The following is a 10,155-nucleotide window of genomic DNA, read 5'->3' as shown; positions in this document are numbered from 1 at the left end:
ATGGTGCTATGATTCTAGTCCAAACATTACTACTCACTTGCTGTGTGACGTGAGTGCTGTCTTCCCATCACTGTGCCTCAATTTCCTCATTCACTCAAAGAGGTGGTTGGATGAGATGATCTTAGAAACAACCTAATTTAAAGGTCACATACCTTTTTTAAAAAAGAAAGAAAAAAAGAACTAGAGAGAAAGAGTGAGGCGGGGAGGAAGGGAGTGACGAAAGAAATAGCAAGTGTTGCTGAGGGTGCAGATAAGTTTGTGTTCTGTTGACAGGAATATAAAATGGTATAGCTGCTATGGAAAACAATATGAAGGTTCCTCAAAAAATTAAAAATAAAACTACCATATGATTCAGTAATCCCCCTTCTGAATATTTAACCAAAAGAATTGAAAATAGATTCTCCATGAGATATTTGCACTCACTTTTTATTGCAGCATTGTTCACAATATCCAAGAAGTGAAAAAACATCTAAATGCCCATCAACAGAGGAATGGATAAAGAAAATGTGATACATGTATATTAGAATATTATTTAGCCTTTAAAAACGGAGGAAATCCTATCATCTGCTAAGCTGGATAAGCCTTGAGGACAAAGTAAGCCAGTCACAAGTGGACAAATACTGCATGATTTCACTTATATAAAGTATCTACAATAGTCAGACTTATAGAAATAGCAAGTAGAATGGTGATACCAGGAGCTGAGGGTGGAGGTGAGTGGAAATGGAGAGTTGCTGTTCAATAAGTATAGAATTTCAGTCAAGCAAGATGAAAAAGTTATATGACAAAATATGCTATTGTTGCTCAATAAATATTGATAATTGATTGGTAATTATCAAGTGCCAAAAGATGTCAATAAAGCAAGTAATTGAGTCAAGAACCAGCAATTAATTAATTGTCACTATTAACTAAACCAACTGTAAAATTCTCCAGTGGGGTAGTTGTTTGAAAGTTGCATGATGGTATCACTGCTTTTTTGTCATCGCTAATCTTTGTTGATGCAACTGGTAAAAGATCTATTACTATCATTATTTCCTCATACACTAACATTCAGTTAAAACTGTTTTCTCATACCTAACATCAATTTCCTTAATTACACCTAATAATAAACCAAATATATTAATATCAAAAAAAAAAGGTCACATACCTGGTTTGTAGTGGAGGAGCAGGAACTGACATCCTGCTAAGACACTCCTTGAATTTCCCTATGCCTTTTTCTTACAAATGAGTAAGGAGTCTGAGAGAGTTCAGAAAATACACTCAGCCCATTTGCCCCTTTATCCCCTTTCTCTTTTCCTTTACCGAGTACCACGGGGTTAAGCAATAAGTAGGACAGGGCACTTATTTTGTTACATTAAAGGAATGATTCTAAGACCATAAAATGTCAGAGGAGAGAAGGCCTTTGAAGACATCTTTTAGATCACTGGCTATGAAACTGCGATGCACATACCTCAGGGGTCCTCACCACTGTACTGGAGGTACACAGCCTATAGAGTGACTCTCTCCTGGAGAATTAACTTTACTAGAAGAAGAATTATATTGAAATAAACATGTATTTGTTACGGAATGGCATGCAAACATAGGGATGAGCTTTTTAAGGTTAAAAACAAAACCTACAAAGACTTTGTACTCCAACTTGGATTGGAAAATATCTGAAATGCATTCTAATAATATCACAGTTGGGGAAACTGATATACAAACAGAGGAAGAGTCTTCCTCCACAGGGTCACAAAGAGACAATTAACAAAGAAATTACTTGAATCCAAACCACTGACGTCCTGGACAATTATGCTTTCCGACATCTAACCTCTTCTGTCCGCTCAGGCCATAGAAGGCAGGAGAGAGCCAAGGAGGGCCTGAAGACTGTTCCTTGGTGGGTAAAGAAACACCTCACTAATACGGATGCATTGCTTTGCTTCTCAAGCCCTGTTTCTTCATTTGTAAGAAGCTGACATAAGAGTTCAATGTATTGATAATAATTCAGGCTCTGAATTCAGAATGCCTAGGTTTAAATCCTAGCCCTGTGACTATCTGTCTAGCTGTCTGACCTTGGCAAGTTACTTAACCTCTCTCTGCCTCAGTCTCATGTAAAAATAGGATAAAAATAGCACATATCTCTTCACCTTTTTCACCCAACCCCCCAACCCCCCACCCCTCTGGCAACTGTCAGTTTGTTCTCTGTATCTATGAGTCTGTTTCTGTTTTTTTCATTTATTTTGTTCTTTAGATTCCACATATAAGTGAGATCATATAGTATTTGTCTTTCTCTGTCTGACTTAGTACACTCGGCACAATACCCTCTAGGTCCATCCATGTTGTCACAGATGGCAAAATTTCATTCTGTTTTATGACTGACTAATATTCCATCGTATATATGTACCACATCTTAAATTGTTAGTCACAAAATAGTCATGGGGATGTAAAGTACAGCACAGGGAATATAGTGAATAACACTGTAATAATTATGTAGAGTGCCAGGTGGATACTAGACTCATTGGGAAAATCAGTTTAGAAGTTATATAAATATCTAACCACTATGCTATATACCTGAAACCAATATAATATTGTATGTCTACTGTAATCAAAAAAAATTTTTTTTTCTGTATTCAGTTTGATTTCTCTCTCTTTTTTTAAATTTATTGGAGTGACAATTGTTAGTAAAATTACATAGATTTCAGGTGTACAATTCTGTATTACATCATCTATAAATCCCAGTGTGTATTCACCACCCAGAGTCAGTTCTCCTTCCATCACCATATATTTGATACCCCTTACCCTCATCTCCCACCCCCCACCCCCCTTACCCTCTAGTAACCACTACACTATTGTCTGTGTCTTATAAGTTTCTGTTTGTCTTGTTCTTTTATTGTTTTTGGTTTATATACCACATATCAGTGAAATCACATGGTTCTCTGCTTTTCCTGTCTGATTTATTTCGCTCAGCATTACACTCTCAAGATCCATCCATGTTGTCACAAATGTTCCTATATCATCTATTCTTACCGCCGAATAGTATTCCATTGTGTATATATACCACAACTTCTTTATCCATTCATCTATCGAAGGACATTTTGGTTGTTTCCATGTCTTGGCCACGGTAAACAAAGCTGCAATGAACATTGGAGCACACCTGTCTTTATGTATAAATGTTTTCAGATTTTTTGGGTAGATACCCAGGAGAGGGATTGCTGGGTCATATGGCAATTCTGTTTGTAATTTTTTGAGGAACGTCCACACTGCCTTCCATAACGGCTGCACCAGTCTGCATTCCCACCAACAGTGTATGAGGGTTCCTTTTTCTCCACAGCCTCTCCAAAACTTGTTACTGTTTGTATTGTTGATGATAGCCATTCTGACTGGGGTGAGGTGATATCTCATTGTGGTTTTTATTTGCATTTCCCTGATAATTAGTGATGTTGAACGTTTTTTCATGTCTATCAGTCATTTGTATGGTCCCCTTTGTAGAAATGTCTCTTCAGGTCCTCTGCCCATTTTTCAATTGGGTTGTTTGTTTTTTTGTTGTTGAGTTGCATGAGTTCCTTGTGTATTCTGGATATTAGCCCCTTATCGGAGGCACTATTTGCAAAAATCTTCTCCCATTCAGTTGGTGGCCTCTTTATTTTGTCAATGGTTTCTTTTGCTGTGCAGAAGCTTTTAAGTTTCATATAGTCCCATTTATTTATATTAGCTTTTACTTCCATTGCCTTTGGAGTCAAATTCATAAAATGCTCTTTGAACCCAAGGTCCATAAGTTTAGTACCTATGTTTTCTTCTATGCAGTTTATTGTATAAGGTCTTATGCTTAAGTCTTTGATCCATTTTGAATTAACTTTGGTACATGGTGACAAATAGCAGTCCAGTTTCATTCTTTTGCACGTGGCTATCCAATTCTCCCAGTACCATTTATTGAAGAGACTGTCTTCGCTCCATTGTATGTTTTTAGCTTCTTTGTCAAAAATTATCTGTCCATATTTATGTGGTTTTATTTCTGGGTTCTCAATTCTATTCTATTGGTCTATGTGTCTATTTTTCTGCCAATACCATGCTGTTTTGATTATTGTGGCCCTGTAGTACAAGCTAAAGTCAGGGAGTGTGACACCTCCATTATTGTTCTTTTTTCTTAAGATTGCTTTGGCTATTCGGGGTCTTTTGTGGTTCCAAACAAATCTGATGATTTTTTGTTCTATTTCTTTAAAATATGCCATTGGGTTTTGATGGGGATTGCATTGAATCTGTATATTGTTTTGGGTAATATGGCCATTTTAGCTATGTTGATTCTTCCAATCCGTGATCATGGAATGTCTTTCCATTTCTTTGTGTCTTCTTCAATTTCTTTCAAAAATGTCTTATAGTTTTCAGCATATAGGTCTTTCACATCCTTGGTTAAGTTTATTCCCAGGTATTTAATTCTTTTTTCTGCAATTGCAAAAGTAATTGTTTTTTGTATTTCTTTTTCTGAGATTTCATTGTTAGTATATAGGAAGGCAATGGACTTTTGTGCGTTGATATTGTAGCCGGCAACTTATTGTATTCGTTGATTGTTTCTAATAGCTTTTTGGTGGAGTCTTTAAAAAAATTTTTTTTAATTTTTAAAAAGCACCTATCTCATAGGATTGTTCTGAGAATTTAATGAGTTAATACAGTCAAAGCACTTAGAACAGTGATAATTAGTTACTTATTATTGTTAAAAATGAGAAGCCATGGGGCTATGCTTACAGCACAGCTGCCTCCCTAGACACCTCTGTGGGACCCCAAAAGAAGAGAGCATAATTTATAAACCACAGTGATCATAAAGGTGGCCCAGATCTGAGTTGTTGGAAATGGAATGTGTGACAAGCTAAGAACCTTTCAGAAAACAAAAATATCATCCAGAATGTCCTGATATCTAAACAGACTGTAGGCCTTGTATGAGTTTCAGAAAGGACCATAGTGGTACGTTACATGGCTACTGATGTATGTGCTCATATTTGTCCTCAAGGAAAACATCTGACTCTTTGGATGCCAGACACAGAGAAAAACACAGTAAGATGATAATTGGAAATAGTTTCAAACAATGGGAAATGGACCCTGAGAGAAGCAGGTTCTCCAACAAGGGGATTTGTTACCCTTGGCAGTGAAGACGCTTAAACACAGTAGTGGGGGGAATTGCTGAGGGCAGGGCCTTCCCTGGTCAGGAGGGGCTCCTCACCAGGCATTTGGGGTTTAGATATCTGGTTTCCCCATTTCTATGGCCTCACCAATGCCCTTTGGATCTTAACCTATTTGTCTCTGTTTGGTGCTTATTATAACTCCTATCCCTTATTATAGGGAAAACTTTGAGCAGGTTGCCCAGCCACGATCCAACTGCCCCTCCCAGTGCCCCTGGGTCTCTGAGTTATGACATTTACCACTTATGTCATCATTCAGCAAGTTTGTACCTTAATTTTAACATGTTCTGGCCCATTGGTCTTTTGAGACAGTTATTTTAAAACTGTATGTCCTGAAGTATTCTGTGAAGGTATAGAAATCACCTAGAAGGGACAGTCCCCACTTCACCCACAAGAGCTCTGCTTTGATCTGTTTTCTATACCATGGGTCCCTGTCGAATTTTACTTGGGGTTAAAAGTTTTATTGTTAAAAGCAGGTGGAAAATCCCTATATGAAGTGTTATAATCATTTCAATAGTCCAGAAATGTCAATTTGTTGGCAACCAAAGAACTTTTTTTTGAGTCATATTCCAACTGGTGTCAGACTGCAGGTCCTGATTTTGGGGGCAAAAACAAAAACCAACAAAGGACAACCATCATATACTAGGAAAGAAAACTTGTTTCCTGCCATCAAGGATCTGAGGTTACAATTAAGAATGCAATACAAAGAGCCTGGGATTACCTAAGCCTTTAATTGTTCAGAACGAAACTACATGGTTCTGATTTTAGGAACTCAGAGGAGATAGACTCTGAGGAAGACGAAGTGGAATTGTAGCTGGTATCTGAAAGATGAGAAAGTAGGCTGACGAGAGGCAAAGAAATAGATAAGTAGAAAGGCAGAGACTGGAGTGAGGATAGTATCAAGAAAGTAAGAGATCATGGGGAAAGTGGGCTCTGTAAGGAATCAAGTCTGGTTGAGAATCATGGGTGGTTGATACTGGGCTCAGTGAGAGAGAAGTTCACTGGAGTCAGGATGGGAGGACCCTGGAATGCCAAGCAAAAAAATTTGGACTTGATGCATTTTCTGACCATCCAGGGTTGATAGGGTAGAATAGAGGGCACTGAAGGAAGCAGCACTAGCAGGAGGACTTAAACAGTGATCCAGGCGAGGCCTTCTCAAAGGCTTCCTTGGAGACAGAGGCCTACTTGCCACTGGCCCTCAGCTCAGTGCTTGGAACTCTAGTCATCACTCATATGCTTTTTTATATTGCTGGGAAAGGCCTATTTCTACATCTCTCATAGCACCTAGCACAATGTTATACACAGTAATGTTCAAGAAATGTTTGTGGACACAAAATAAAAGTCATTTAAAATACAAAACTAAAGCCTTTGGTGGCTAATGAATGTTGGGTACAACTGGGGAAGAGTCTGTGACCCACTCTTCCTACCATCTCTCCAGAGCTTCCCCACACCTCAGACAGTCTGCACAATCCCTCTGCCCATAAGCCCAGTAATTAGGCTTCATTCTTCTTACTTTACAGATGGCAAAAGTAAGATTCAGAAAAGTAAATGAACTTGCCCAACAATGCCTAGCTAATGGCATAGGTGTGAGTGAAACTCAGGACTTCTGATTGCAAATGCATTGCTCTGTGTGAATCTTTGGTCTATTTGGAAACTCATGTACTAAGAGCCACCTCCAGCTCTTCTCTGTGCACTGTCTGGGCAAATAGCTAAACCCTCTCTTCACTAACCTACAGAGACGGTGAGTAAATAGAATGAACTAAAGTAAACTGGTAGAAGTGTTGGACTTGGAGTCAAAGGTCCTGGTTTCTAGTCTGAGTTCTACCATAGCCTCAGTTTCTGAATCTGAAAATTGGGCACTCTGCAGAGCTTTCCTGCACGGCTCATGCTCACAGGCAAAGAAGCATGTACCTATCTCCCTAGCATGCTAAGGTAACTCAAGATGACAATGCCCTTGAACCCGATTACTTCAACCTATTTCTCTATCTCCCAATGGGATAGATCACCTTCTCAGGGGGCGGTCTGGAGACCTAGGATCATGGCAGCTTTTTAAATGATTGAATCACTTGGCTTGGTTGGCTCTGGTATATTCACTCAGCCAAACACTTTTGTCAAAGGGATCCCTTTGCCTACTTCTCTCAACCAGGAAGCTCCTAAATTCTGCTCTTTGTCTTGTTCCTTTCCTGTGTTTATGCATTGTTCTTAGATACCTGGAGGTAACTATGATTGGTGCCTCATTGCTCATAAATCTACGAGATCAGATAATAAATTTTATTTATCATTGCCAATCCAAAGGCGGCCAACGTCCAGTGACTGCAGCAAATAAATGAAATCAAAATGGTGAACTCCCTTGTCCTTTCCTATTAAATAAATACTTGCCTAGGGAGATTATCACTGCGTATGCAGAAGATGAAACTATGGCTCTGCTAAAAGCTTACTTGACTGGGGGTTCATTTCAGTCATTGATTTTTCCCCAACCCCATTGTCCTTTGTGTCTGTCTCTCCTTTCACATCAGGGTAGGTAATATGTGCTCATCACAAATTTCTGAAGACAGGGCATGAACTTCAACCTACCACTCCTTTCTTATATCCCTTTAAAAATCTACACCAGGAGCAGCCATGCTCACCACAGCCCAAGCTGAGTAACTGAACTCACAACTCCCCAGAATTCCCCCTCCCCTCAAAAGTGTTCTTCCTTTATCGGCCACTACTGCAGTCACATGTTGTGATGGAAAGAGAAGATCTTCAGAGGTGCTAGGATCTGGGTTCAAAAACCCATTTGCTAGCAGGAAGTGAAGTAGAATCTTGAGGAAGTGACTTTTGTCTCAGTTGAGAATTAGTAATGGATTACAGCTTTTTGTGGGTTCAAAAGCTGTGTGAGTTTGGGCAAATTGCGTCACCTCTCTATGCCTCAATTTCCTCATTTGTAAATGAGTATCATAATGGATTAAGCCTTGTAGTATTGTTGAAAGGATGAAATGAGGCAGTCTGTTTTATGGGCTCAGCCCAGTGCTTTGAACATAGCAAGTAGTCAATAAATGTTAATTATTATCGCTACTAATAAAATCAGGCAGACAACAAAAGCATTGCTATGGAAAGAGCACTGTGTTTAAAAAGGCCTGAAATTAAGTCCCAGCTCTGTTATTCATTAGCTGGTAGAGACCTTGATGTACCTTTAACCTCTCTCAACCTCCAATACCTCATCCATAACACAGGGCTAATAATCATGTCTATTACACCAGGTTGTTGCAAGATGGCATAAGATAAGTAGTTATTAAAAGTGCTTTGCATTCATTGCTTGTCAGCCAACATTCTTGGAGCTTGTACTGTATATCAAGCTATTGGCTCAGGTCTCAGTTGAAACCAGTGAATAAGATCTCTGCCTTCAAGATCTCATGGCCTATCTGTGGTGAAGAGACCCATAAACAAATATTGAAGTACAAAATGTGAGCCATCACTACAGAAATGTGTACAAAGTACAGCGATTGTAAAAAAAAAAAAAATAAGTGAATGCCTAAGTCAAAGTGGTGGGAAAACAAGGTAGCAGAAGTTAATAAAGGCTTCCTGGAGGAGGGATGCCTGAGATGGCTTTTGAAAAGAGAAGAGGAAATTTTTTTAGCACAAAGATGGTGTATAATTCAATGCTAAAATAAGTCACAAACACACACACGCACAGTAATTGATCCATTCAACCCTCCCTCCCCCAAGAATCACTCTTCAGTGCAAGAAACTTGAGAATCCCCCCAAAGCAAGCAGAATCAACAGAAGGCAGCAGGGAAAGGGGGCTCCATTGTTGAGGATCACAACCCTCTCTCTCTTCTTACTGGTACTGTTCAGTTTAACTTGCAGTGCAAGGTTCCCAGCCCAACAGGTGGCCACAAATTGAGTGCACTGATGGAGGAGTGCCTGTGGCCACTTATCTTGCTGACAGTCTTGGGGTCCTTATAAAGGGTGTATGTATATTTGATGATAAAGGGCAGACAGAAGTGCAGGAGATTTGGAAGATGAAGTAAAGGTAACTTAGCTCCTTGAACTGCTCTTTGATGATCCTGTGGATAAGCAGGACCAAGAAGAAGCTGGTGAGCTCATAGGTAGGGATACATATGGCATACACAGTGACCCCATGTAGTTGTTCATGTGGACACAATAAAGGAGCAAGGAGCTGACCATGATGGTGATGGTGGATAGGCCCATGTTCTTCCTGTGTATCATGACCCAAAAGACTATCCCAGACTTTGTGTCTATGTAGATGTTGAACTTGTCCTCATAGCCAATGAATGGAACCTAGTTCGAATCAAAGATGAGGAACTGGATGGTGTTGAGGATGGAGGAGATGCCCACCAAAAGGGAGAACATCTTCTCATTCATTTTATACTTGTTTTACCAGAGCATGTCTGGCTCCTAAGTCAGAGAACTCCAGAGCAAAGCTCCCTCCTGTTCATTCACCTCACTGGTGAGCTATAACAGTCTCAAGGTGGCCTCTTCTGCATGTTCTTAGTTATAGGAGTTCGGTTCAGCCAGTCTTCAGGGAGTCTCGATGATGGTTGTTCTACAATTTAGTTGTAGTTTTGATGTGGTCATGGGAGTAGGTGAGCACAGCATTTACCTACTCCACCATCTTGGCCAGAAGGAGACAGAAGAAGAATTTTCTTAATGAACATGATAGGAAGGGCATTCCAGGCCAAAACTAAGGTACAGAAACATAAAATCACCTGGTATGATTAGGCAATGCTGCACTTATTTCATTCTTGGGGGATATAATTTTAAGAGGAAACAGTAAGAAATGAGACTGAAAAGATAGGGGCCTGATAACGAAAAAAAATCATAAATGCCCAACTAAGAAAATTATTTTACAACAACATTTATATAATACTTACTATGCATTAACCACTATTCTAAGCACTTTACAACTATTAATTAATTTAATACTCAAAAGAACCTTGTAAGATAAGTACTTTTACTGAAGCACACAAAAATTAAGTAAATCGTCCAACATTTCAGACATTAAATA

The 10,155-nt window shown here is 39.2% G+C and overlaps 1 pseudogene; it reads right to left on the bottom strand.

Annotated features, from left to right (window-relative positions):
• Positions 1-8,977: 8,977 nt before the first annotated feature.
• LOC148754701 (transmembrane protein 217B pseudogene) lies at positions 8,978-9,512 on the bottom strand (annotated as a pseudogene).
• Positions 9,513-10,155: the final 643 nt, after the last annotated feature.

This window comes from Rhinolophus sinicus, chromosome 18, assembly GCF_057876585.1.
Source record: "Rhinolophus sinicus isolate RSI-liver-muscle chromosome 18, RSI-T2T, whole genome shotgun sequence".
In the NCBI taxonomy this organism is placed as follows: Eukaryota; Metazoa; Chordata; class Mammalia; order Chiroptera; family Rhinolophidae; genus Rhinolophus; species Rhinolophus sinicus.
Note: the sequence above shows the minus strand (reverse complement) of the source record. Positions and strands in the feature narration are given on the sequence as shown.